The following is a 12,370-nucleotide window of genomic DNA, read 5'->3' on the forward strand; positions in this document are numbered from 1 at the left end:
CCCCACCGCCATGTTTCCTTTAATCCAGAGTACCGGAGTGATAGCCTTAGAAGCATGTTTTTCTCTAGAGGCCACAAACACCTTACTGATGGTTCCCAGGTCTGCTCCAGGCCTCAGGATCTGGACCTGGGATCACCTGGGGTCTGACATTCCTTAGTTCCTCCAGGTCCAGGAGGGCCTAGACCAAAACCACTGCCCTACCCCATGTACGCACCCCACCCAGCCCCTCTGCCACGGCCTGTCTCTGCAGCTGGCAAGGGCATCCACCCAGCTGCCCTTTCATCCTCGCCTCTGGTGTGGCCACACAGCCATGCCTTCATAAGTGCCTCTGGGTTGTCTCGACTCCTCAGCCTTCACTGACCTCCTCAGCCTTTGCTCTCACTGCTTCTCTCCTGTCCCCAGCCTGGCTGCGCCCCAACAATGCCCGCATACCCATGTGTGGGGTGCCCCATCACTCCCCACTCCGGGCTTGCCATCTTTCCCCAGCTTTCCCTTGGAGGAGACTTGTTGAAAGCTTTAGCAGGGGGGTGGCCTGAGGTGGGTGTGTGAGGATAGTCACTCTGCCTTGAAGACTTTTGGGAAGACCGTTTGAAAGTATTAAAAGTTTAACCCAGCAGTCCCCCTTGTAGGACTCTGTCCTTCAAAACCACTTGTACTTGTGGGCTAAAAGCACGTCTGCCACTGTTGAGGATGTGGCAAAATTGGAAGCAACTGTGAGTCCTTCAAAGGGGAGTGTAAGAGAGATCACAGTGCCGCTCCCACGGGGACACTTGGTGACTTTGAGGACCAAGATAGAACCTGGAGGATAACACATGGAGTCTGAATACATTCATGTGTGTAAATAAAGAACGGGAAGAGTGTGCTTCACACGTAGCAGCGGCCCTTCTGGCCAGCACACCCTGGGAGATTGAGGCTTCTGTACAGTTTACAACATATCCACGTGTTATTAGTGTCCTCAAGCCCTGAGGGAACTGGCTGCATTTCATCTGCATTGGGCTGGGACTGTGAGACAGCGGCAGCCTGTGGCACCGGGTGGGACTTTGAAGGAAGACCAGCCGGCTGCTCCGAACCTATCTTGTGTGTCTGAGTGGGACAGCAGCATCCTCTCTTTCTGCCAAGGGGACATATGGCCCCTGATGAACAAGGAAACCAGCTTGGATATTGCCAATCTCCAAAACAACTTCTGAAAGGGCTCCTCAGTGGGCAGCACATGGCAGCTAAGGTGACTTCCAGGTGGCACTGGCCCCCTCTAGCCACATCACGTGGTTTGCTCTCAGTAAGCCAGCCTTCAACTGACATGGGTTTGGAGGCATGGAGGTGTGGAGAACAGAGCTAGTCATGGCACGTCACCACCAATCTGTGCACGACCCCCCCCCCCATGTTTTGTTCCTCTCTCTCGTCCCCGTGTCCTCTCGCATAGACAGCCGTGTTGACCTTCATGTATGTCTTTGTCTTGCATTCTCACAAGATGTGTACATCAGGAGGTGTGATGGAGTCAGCCTCCCCACGGCTTCCTGGGCAGTGTGGGGTCCCAGTAATGACAGCTGCTGTCTCTGGGGCTGGCCAGGACCCTCATTCTTGGGGTGACTCTGAGGTGAACTTACCAAGGGAGGAAGAAAATGGCTCAGGGAGGTCAAGAAACTAACCAAGAGGGGCGTTTGGGTGGTTCAGTCAGCTGAGTGTCTGACTCTTGATTTCACCTCAAGTCATGGTCCTGGGGTTGTGGGATGGAGCCCCATTGGGCTTCACGCTGGGCAGGGAGCCTGCCTGAGATTCTCTCTTCCCTCCCCCCCACCCCCCCACCCCTGCAAAAAAGGAACTAACCGAGAGCTGCCGACACTTCCCCATCAGAGCCTGGGTGTAACCGCTGCCTTTCCTGCCTCAGTGCTGCTGTGGAACTGGTTGGAACAAGGCCTCTGGCCTCCATACAGCCTCCTACTCAGCCCCAGCTCTGGGAGGCCCTGCTTTCCTTACTTCAACCCTCCCTGTGCTGACCTGCCAGCACCCATGCCTTTTAGATTCTCATTGGAGGGAAGGTGGCTAAGGCCCGGGGGAGGAAGGACTTGCCCCAGGATGTGTGGCTAGAGCTGAGCTAGGACTGGGTGAACTTCCACTAGGTGGTCTAGAACCTCTCACCTCAGTCTCTACCCACCCAAGTCCAGGTGCTGTCCTCAAAAAGAGGATTTGAGTTCTTTCCCCTCTACCAAGCCAGAAGGCCCTGGCTGGCTTTTGCTGAGCAAACCCACCCAGCAATAGGTGGCGACATAACCCACTGTATGCTTCCCAGAGCAAGCCAGGGAGGCCCAGAGAAACTGTGGCCCACCTAGGTGACAGCAAGGGACCTGCGCTTGGGTATCCGGCAGCTTCCGTGTACAGTAGTCTGGTTCTGGCCTTAAGGAGGAAAGGGCAGCCCACACAGTCAATGCTAAGCACCAAGGTGGGAGGGGCTGCAGCAGCGGGCAGCCACTTGATGTCCAGGAGCTGCTCTAGGCACAAAGCAGCAGGAGGTTTGAGGAGCATGTGGGCAGATCAGACCCCAGAAGGCTGTGTGTGTGTCCAGCTGAGAGACCCAGACCCTCCCATCACCAGTGGGAGCCCTGAGGCTCTCCTTCCGGGGTGGGGGCATCTAGCCACACTCATTCTCTCACACCCACGGGCCGGGCTGGCTGCAGGGAGAGACTGTTCTCTCTTCCTTCCTCACCTGGTTAAGAAGCTGACCTTGACCTCTCTAATCTTTTTGGTCAATTCAGTCATAATGATGTAACGATAGGAGCAGTCTGACTTAACCCAAAGCGTCGCTTAAGCAAAAAAAAAAAAAAAATGCCCGTGTGTGTGTGTGTGTGTGTGTGTGTGTGTGTGTGCGCATAGGTGTGCACATGCACATGCATATTTGTACACATGCATTCATGATTTGGGCCTTGGAGGCAAACATTCTAGAAAAAGAAATGTCAGCAGATAATACAATATGATACCAATATTGTAATAAACCAAAAACTGTTTTATCTTTCTTATAAACATGATATTCTTGATTCCCTTCGAACCAAAAGCACAGCTGGAAGTGGGGAGGGACTCCAGCCAGATCTCCACCTCCTCATCCTGCTCCCTTACCAGCTCCCTCCCACTGACCTTCCCATCACTACTCACATCAAGGTGGAACCGCCCTGAAGCGTTCACACCCAGAAGATCCACATCCAAGAAGAGATTGGGTTTGGGGTTGAGTGTGGCTTTGGGCTGCTTTTGGAGAAATCCCAGGAAACAAGAGGAGCCCGGGAGACTGCAGACAAATGGCTGGTTTAGAAAAGAGGGATTCTGGAAAAGGGGCCACGTGACCTCAGAAGGAACCCCAAACTTAACCCCAAGTCACCAAATATCTCTGTAGCGCCCTATAGGGCCTGTGCCAGGAGGGGTGTTCACTCAGCAATGGGTGTTCCTCATGCGCTACCTGAATCTGAATCCTAATTCCGGATGGGAAACCTCTTGTTGGTTTCTAAGAACCTTTTGGAGTAAACTGTGAGGTAGGTAAGTAGGATACTCTGGCATCATTGCCTGAACTTGAGGACTAGGCTTTGCTAACGCATTCAGACTTGTCCAGTGTGGTCTGTATTAGGAGGACCCCACTCCAGCTCAGGAGACCCCCCCACAGAGAGAGAATGTGCCTCAACACCCTGGCAGAGGTGAGATGGTCATTTCCCTCAATTGCTGCTGCTCCTGTCCCCTGCCCAGTCTCCTGAGCCAGACCTTTTCTCCTTTCCTGTTCTTCTTCCTCCCACTCAGCCTCATCCCGTGACTCCAGGGCTGATGTCCTTAGCATCGTCCCTAACTCTTCATCTCTACCATGCTTGAATCTGATGCCAACCTCTTTCACCTTCCCAGCCAGCCTCCCCGGTCCCCGGTCCAGTCTGGGTTCCACCATCCCTCCTCCACCTGCTAGTTCTGTCCCGCCCTGGCTTAAAGTTCCTGTAGCTCCGGTAACCTTTGAGATAAAGTTCAAACTCCCTGATTTAGCACAAAAGGCCTGGCCCCCTCCAGCCACACACCTCTGCGCTTGCTCTAACCAGACTGCACTCCCACTCCTTTTTCAAAGCTTAGTTTAAGATAGGACTTTCACGTGGAAGCCCCCAAATCTCCCAAGCCTCCAGTGGCAGAACTGGGAGTGAAGACACATTTGTCCCCAGCTACCATCGGTGGTCCCAGCAAGCCTGGAAAAGGAGCCGCTCAGCATAAGAGTGAATTTTTCTAGCCCCCAAACCATCAAATAAAATCACAGAAACTTCACTCTTCATTATTCAAATATTCCTCATGTTTTTAGAAATTGTTTTCTTTATACAAAATCACACATATAAGATAGTTTAAAATACATGCAGAAACCCTAAAAGGGGAGAGAAAAAAACTTTAACTCTCACCTCCTCCTTTCCTGACCTCCCTGACAGCGCTACCTCTACAATGCCCAGGCCTGGGTCCCCACCTCACTGCAGTAATCCTATGGTCTGGCCCAACTGCCCCAGGAGTGAGAGCTGCTTAAGGGCAGTGACAATATTTCCCCCGACTTGGGTTCCCTGTTCCTCAGCACCGTCTGACAGACACGAGCCCCAGTTTGTTGAAAGAATACATAGATCTCATTATGAAACCTTTATGGACAAGTCAGAAAATGTAGAATAGGTGCTTGGAAATGAGGTCTGCACTGGTCTACCATGTCAAGGAAATCTGGTCCAAGGACCCTTCATGGAAAAAACCCTTTTTTGTCTGTGACTAAGACTGTGAGCTCATGGGGTGGGAGGGTGGGTGCAAGGACTGCTAAAAGGGGCAGGGCAGGTGCTGCTGAGGGCAGGCTTGGGGACAGCACCCAAAAAGCAAGTGGGGGCCATGGTTTGTGCTGGCACAGACCCCAGGCAGGTCTGTGGGCTCCAGATTTGAGGACAGTCACCAGCCGAGAGAAGGGCTGTGGGCACATGGATGAAGTCATGCCCGGTGCCCTGCTTCTCCACCATGAGGGACTACCTCCCTCAATGCTGTTTGTGAAAGCCACAGGAGATGGCATCCTTGGGTGTCTGGAGAGCCCTAGGGGCCACAGTGGACAACAACCAGTTGCTGGGAAATTGGATGGGATTGGATAGGAAGGTTGAAGACCACAGCAGTGTCAGCTACCTCTTCTCATGGCCCTAACCATTCAGTCCCCAACCCAGAGATAAAGCGACTCCCCAGCCCAGGGGTCACTTGCCTGGGTACCATCAACGATGTTCCTTTGCAAGGGCAAAGGGCCCTCTTGGTGACAGGTGGAGGGGGGTGTGGTAAAGCAGACACCCAGGCAGGCCAACCCCTACATGGCCACAGCCGATAGCTACCAGCCATCAATAGTACAGTGTCCCCAGCACACAAAGAGCCTCACTCAGGCTCCATGGAACGGATGTGAAAATCACCAAGGTGCATTTCCAACCTCAGAATTACTCAGCAGCCTTTCATGCGTCACTGGTTCCTTTATCGATTCCATGAGGAGGCCCTTCCTAACCTCGCCCTGATGTTCAGAACCCCCCTTCCCTTCCAAGCACCCCTACTCCACTCTCCGGGCCCAGAGACCTGGCCTCCAACCCCTACAGAGACAGTAAAGGCCATAAGGCATGAAATAGGACCCCCTTTCTCCTCACCCCTACCTCTTCTGGATCTTTGTCCATCCCGTCCCCTCCCCGGGTCCTCGGGATTGGAAGGCTATGCCCCTTGGCCGGCTGTGGTCTGTGCGATTGGCCCTGGCCTCATGCTGGTCATCAGCCATCCTCTGTGTACTCCACCTAGGCTTCTCTCCTTCCTCTGCACGCGGCCCAGCCTCTGCTTCCTACCAGAACACTCCTTCAGTCCCAAACCTCTCTTCAGCCACAGCCAGACTGCTATTATTTTATTTCACTCACTCACTTCTTGAAAATGTCAACCATTCAGTCAATCCTCACCCCTCACCGCAATCCCAGTCCCTTCTCCCCCTCGGCCAAGGGAGTTCACAATTTTTACAAAAGGATCTCTCCATATATTTCTCCTTTGTTGAAAAAATGAGACATGATTCACATACCATGAATTTCACTCTTTTAAAGTATGCAGTTCAGGGATGCCTGGGTGGCTTAGTGGTTGAGCGTCTGCCTTTGGCTCAGATCATGATCCCAGGGTCCTGGGATCAAGTCCCGCATTGGGACCTATGTCTCTGCCTCACTGTCTCTCATGAATAAATAAATAAAATCTTAAAAAAAAATAAAGTATGCAGTTCATGGTTTGGGTTTTTTTAGCATCATCACAAAAGTCGTCCAACCATTATCCTCTCTAATTTGACAATATTCTGGTCACCCCAAAAAGAGCCATTTGCAAACATTCCCATTTCCCCCTCCCCTTAGGCTCTGACAACCACCAGTCTACTTTCTATTTTTATGGACTTGTGTATTCTGGAGATTTCGTGTAAAGGCAATCAAACAACATTTGTCTTTTCATGTCTGGCTTCTTCTGCTAAACATAATGTTCATCCATCAGGACTTTGTCCCTTTTTCTGGTTGAATAGTATCCCATTGTATGGACACACCACTTTTGGTTCATCCATTCATTAGCTGGTCAACATTTGATTTGTTTCTACTTCTTGACTATTATAAATACTACTACTACTACAAGAATTCATGTATATTTTTATTTGAACACCTGTTTTCACTTCTTTGGGGTATACACCTATGAATGAAATTGCTGTGTCATATGATAACTCCATGTATAAATTTTGGAGGAACCAGCCTACTGTTTTCCACAGAGACTGAACCATCCGCCACGTATGTGTGTGCTGATTTTTCCACATCCTCGCTAACACTTATTCTTTTTTTTTTTATCTTTTTTAATACAGGCATCCTAGTGAGTGCGAAATAACATCTCATTGTGGTTTTGATTTGCATTTCCCTGACAACTGAAGTCAAGCATCTTTTCATGTGCTCATTAGCCATTTGTATATCTTCTTTGAAGAAATGTCTACTTAGATCCTTTGACCATATTGTAATTGGGTCACTTGCCTTTTTATTGCTGAGTTGTAAGAGTTCTTTATATGTTCCAAAACGAGTGCCATATCAGATTCATGATTTACAAAAATGTTCTCCCATTCTGTAGATTGCCTTTCCACTTTCTTGGTGGTGTTCTTTGAAACATAAGAGTTTTGATGCAGTCCAAACATACCTATCTTCTGTTGTTGTTTCTTATGCTATTAATGTCATATACAAGAAACCATTGCCAAATCCAAGGTCATGAAATCTGCCTTTGTTTTCTTTTAAGAACTTTATAACTTTAGCTCTTAGATTTAGGTTGATCCATTTTGAGTTAATTTTTGTATATTGTATGAAGTAAGAGTCCAACTTCATTCTTTCGCACATGGATATCCAGTTTCCAAGCACCATTTGTAGAATAAATGATTCAAGACCCATTGAATGGTCTTGGCACCCTTGTCAAAAATCAATTGACCATGGAGCACCTGGGTGTCTCAGTCCGTTAAGCATCCACCTTTAGCTTAGGTCATGATCTCGGGGTCTTGGTATGGAGCCCCACATCGGGCTCCCTGCTCAGTGGGGAATCTGCCTCTCCCTCTCCCTCTGCCCCTCCCCACTTATGTTCTCTCTCTCAAGTAAATAAAATATTTTTTAAAAAATCAACTGACCATACATATATATGGGTTTCTTTCTTAACTCTTGATTCTATTTTACTAGTCTATGTATCTACAAGTCTATATTCTCATGATTACAGTCTTTTTTTTTTAAGCTTTTATTTATTCACTCATGAGAGACACAGAGAGAGAGAGAGAGGGAGAGAGAGAGAGAGAAAGGCAGAGACACAGGCAGAGGGACAAACAGGCTCCATGCAGGAAGCCCAATGTGGGACTCGATCCTGGGTCTCCAGGATCACACCCTGGGCTGAAGACGGCACTAAACTGCTGAGCCACCTGGGCTGCCCTCATGATTACAGTCTTGATTACTGTAGCCCTCTGGTAAGTTTTGTAATCAGGAACTGTGAGTTCTCCAGCATTGTCCCCCCCCACCTCAATTTTTGTTTTAAGTATTCCAGGTTCTTTGGACTTTTCTATACAAGTTTTAGTATCAGCTTGTCCATTTCTGCTCAAAAGCAGCTTTGGGGGGAACTTTGGTAGGGATGGATTTGAATCTAGATCAAGTTGGGGAATGTTGCCATTTTAACGGTATTAAATCTTCCAATCCATGAACATGGATGTCTTTCCATTTAGGACTCCTTTGTTTTCTTTTGGTTCTACCTGTAGTTTCCAGTGTGCCTTCCTCCTGTCTGTTAAGCTCGAACTAGCCAGGCTTCAGCTCCACTGTCTGCTCTTGCTCCTGCCCCTTGGCCCATTATTGTCACCACGCTAAGGACACCACTCTGATCTGGGTCTTCAGCAACCCCTGAATTGACTGGTGAGCATGTAACTTCTGGAAAGGTTCCCACAGACCTCGGAGATCTTCCACCAGTTTCAAACACTCCTTTCTTTCTTAAAATCCTTTCTCAGGCAGCCCGGGTGGCTCAGCGGTTTAGCGCTGCCTTCAGCCCAGGGCCTGATCCTGGAGACCGGGGATCGACCCACGTCAGGTTCCCTGCATGGAGCCTGCTTCTCCCTCTGCCTGTGTCTCTGCCTCTCTGTGTGTATCTCTCATGAATAAATAAATAAAATCTTTAAAAAAAAATTCCTTCTCATGCCAGTTTTACAAACCACTCTCTTGTTCTCTCTGCCTCCTTCACTGATCTTCCTCTTTCCCTTCCTCCCCTCCTGCATCTTCTCCCAGTCCCTTACCAATCCCTTAAATGTTGGGATCCTGTCCTGGGTCATCTTCTCCTGCATATGAATAGTTCATCTTGAGCAAGCTCATTGATTCTCAAGACCTCACCTCCATCTTTACCTCATAACCTCCCAGACCTCCTTCTCCAGCAGCACCTTCTTGGGACCTTCAGCAGGGTACCCACTGTACCTGCAGGGACCCTGAGACCACCCCTCCTTGCTCTCTCCTCTCTGTCATGCTCCTGAGGCTAGCTAGTGGTGACATCCCAGACAGGAGCAAATCTAGTTGCCCCCATGCTTGTGTCCTCTCTCTTGCCTTCATTCCCAAATCTCATCCACTGTCTCAACCTTTGGCTTTTGCCCCCTAAATATTCAAAAAGGCAAATCTGAGGCAGCATAGGGCAGGCTGTGCACAGAGGGAGCAGCTGGGGGAGGGGGGTGCAGGATCCCAGCTCATAGCATCAGAAGCACAGGTGCCAAAGGACCCATGGTAGGCTGCAGGCTCAGAGGAGGGGTGGGCAGGTGGGCACACACCCAGGTCAGCAAAGAGGAAGACGGAGGACCAGAGCCACACAACCTTGGAGACCCCGAGTGTGGGTTCAGGAGCAGTCAGTCCTAGGTGAGGTGAGTAGGAGGGGGCAGGAGCACAGCGGGAGCGTGCCTGGGTGCCCTGGTCTGAGACAACTTGGCTGCAGTTCATTGACATCCTTTATGTCTATGTGACTTCGGGTTTGGCACTTAATACTGAAGCCTGTTTCCTTATCCCACACCGGTCCTGTGGTGGGGATTACCTCTGATCTCATGCAAGTTCTCTGTAAATGGCAAGCACTTGTCAAACATAAGGCTACTCAAGGCCAGAGAGGAAAGCAGGTTGCACATTGTGAAGGCCACAAATAAATACCAAGTGAAAGTGCTCTGCTTTACTTTTCAGATATGGTAAGATATTAGGTGAGACTTTTTCAATTCCAAATAACAGAATGTATTGGGTGAGGCTACGTGGCTTTCCCAACATTAATGGGAGTTAGTTCACAGTTGGCAAACCATTAGACTGCCCATCCAGCCTCCAGCAGGATTTCCACTGGGGGCCAGCACTGCGCGACAGGGGCCTGTGGCAGGTGTGGGTTCTTTCTTTTTTCTTTTTTAAAAGATTTTATTTATTTATTTATTTATTTATTTATTTATTTATTTATTTATTTATTTATTCAGAGAGAGAGGCAGAGACACAGGCAGAGGGAGAAGCAGGCTCCACGCAGGGAGCCCGACGTGGGACTCCATCCCGGGTATCCCGATCACGCCCCGGGCTGAAGGTGGCGCTAAACCGCTGAGCCATCGAGGCTGCCCCCGTCGGCTCTTTCTTCATCCCACCAACTTGTTTGGGGGCTGGGGGAGGCTCGCCCAGGGTAAAGGGCTGCGGGAGGGACACAGACCCTGAGGGGGGCTCAGACCTAACGGACTAACGGGACCTCGAGGAAGCCCTGCCGGAGTCCAGCGCAGGGATGACCCAGGCAGGCTTCAGGCACGAGGCGGCCTTGAGCCCCCTGCGCGCTCCCGCTCCCCATGCGGGGGTGGGGGTGGGGGTGGGGGTGGGGGGCGGGGGGCGCCCGAGATGAGGACGAGCAGCCCCGGAGCCGAGGGCGGCGGGCTCCCGGCGAGGCAGGCGGGCCGGCAGCAGCAGCGTGGCCCGAGGTCCACGCTCGGGCAGCCTCGGGGCGGCTCCGGGGGCCCCGCGCAGGTGGAGCTCGGGGGACGCCGCCCGCAGCCCCGCCCGGCCCCGGGGTCCCCGCCGCCCGCGGTTCGCGCGCGTCAGCAGAGCGGAAACGGGCGCGGCGCCAGCCTGCATCGGCGGGGCGGCCCCTGGCAGCGCGGCCGGCGGCTCCGCAGGTTCTGTTCCGCCCGCGTTTGTGTTGGCAGCTGCCCGCGGCGCGCGGCCGGGCGCGATGAAAGGGCCTTCTGTGTGCGCCCAGCGGCCCCGCTCGCCTTTCATTCTTAATATAATCTTCACTTCATTTCTAACCGAGCAGAGGTTCTCTTGGAATTTTTCCCCTTCTTCCAAAAATACATGCGCGCGCGTGTGTGTTTGCAAAAGTTCCTCCACGGTGAAGGTCGGGATTGTCCCGGGGAGGGGAAGTGCGAAACCCGAGGCGGGTTCAGAGCGAGACAGAAATGCCTTTCTTCCTGCGCGGGGCCTCCCGGGGTGTCCGCCCGCGCGGCGGGGGTCTGGGGGAGGAGGATGGGGATGGGGATTCTCCTCCAGCCACCGCCCACACCCCAAGCCCAGGGTGAACGGGCAGTTTGGGAAGGTCGGTGAGGAGGGAGCGGGGGCCTTCTCACGGGGTCCCCGCCGGGACTGGGCAGAGAGGTGGGGCAGTGGGGGTCTGCCATCAGGTGGGGTCAGTGGGGTTGTCCTCCCAGCAATGAACAGAGAAGGAGGCAGGATCTCTGTGTCCAGAGACTATATCCTCTAGATGCCAGCTGGGTGGGCTCACAACAGTGCCTGGGAACTTGTCACCAGCCAGCCACCGTTCACCTGAGAAATTTTTCAAGATTATACCAAGACATTTTGAGAGACTCCCACCTCAAGCAAAAACAGGGCCAGGGCTTTCCAAATGTCATGCCAGGCCCTGAGACTTAGGCATGATTATCCTAACTGTCCTTTAGTTTTCGAAAAGGGTGGCTCAGAGAAGCTAAGTAACTTACGCGGCATCTCAGAGCACGAGGGTGCTAGGACTGGAAATGCAGAAGCAGGTGGCAGGAAGCCTGAGTTCTTCCTTCTACAGCAGTGGTTTCCAAGCTGTGTCCTGCCCAGCTTCTACCTGTTTTGAGGGCTCTGAAAATTTATGATTCTGATTCTAGGAAGAAGAAAGAGAAAGAGAAACAGAAAGAAGAAGAAGAAGAAGGAGGAGGAGGAGGAGGAGGAGGAGGAGGAGGAGGAGGAGAAAGAAGAAGAAAGAAGAAGAAAGAAGAAAGAAGAAAGAAGAAGGAAGAAGTAGGAGGAGGAGGAGAAGGAGAAGAAGAAGAAAAGAAGAAGAAGAAGAAGAAGAAGAAGAAAAGAAGAAGAAGAAGAAGAAGAAGAAGAAGAAGAAAGAAGAAAAGAAGGAGGAGAAGAAAGAAGAAGAAGAAGAAGAAGAAGAAGAAGAAGAAGAAGAAGAAGAAGAAAGAAGAAAAGAAGGAGAAGGAGAAGAAAGAAGAAGAAGAAGAAGAAGAAGAAGAAGAAGAAGAAGAAGAAGAAGAAAGAAGAAAAGAAGGAGAAGGAGAAGAAAGAAGAAGAAGAAGAAGAAGAAGAAGAAGAAGAAGAAGAAGAAGAAGAAGAAAGAAGAAAAGAAGGAGAAGGAGAAGAAAGAAGAAGAAGAAGAAGAAGAAGAAGAAGAAGAAGAAGAAGAAGAAGAAGAAGAAGAAAGAAGAAGAAGAAGAAGAAGAAGAAGAAGAAGAAGAAGAAGAAGAAGAAGAAGAAAAGAAGAAGAAGAAGAAAAGAAGGAAGAAGAATTTGTATTTAGATTTGGACTTCTGTTTTGAGCAACAGAGAGGATTATATAACCTGAAAACCATCCTGCTGTAAGCACCTAGGAAAGTTAGAGTCAAACAAAAACAAAC

The sequence above is a fragment of the Canis aureus genome, chromosome 8 (assembly GCF_053574225.1).
Source record: "Canis aureus isolate CA01 chromosome 8, VMU_Caureus_v.1.0, whole genome shotgun sequence".
Taxonomy (NCBI): Eukaryota; Metazoa; Chordata; class Mammalia; order Carnivora; family Canidae; genus Canis; species Canis aureus.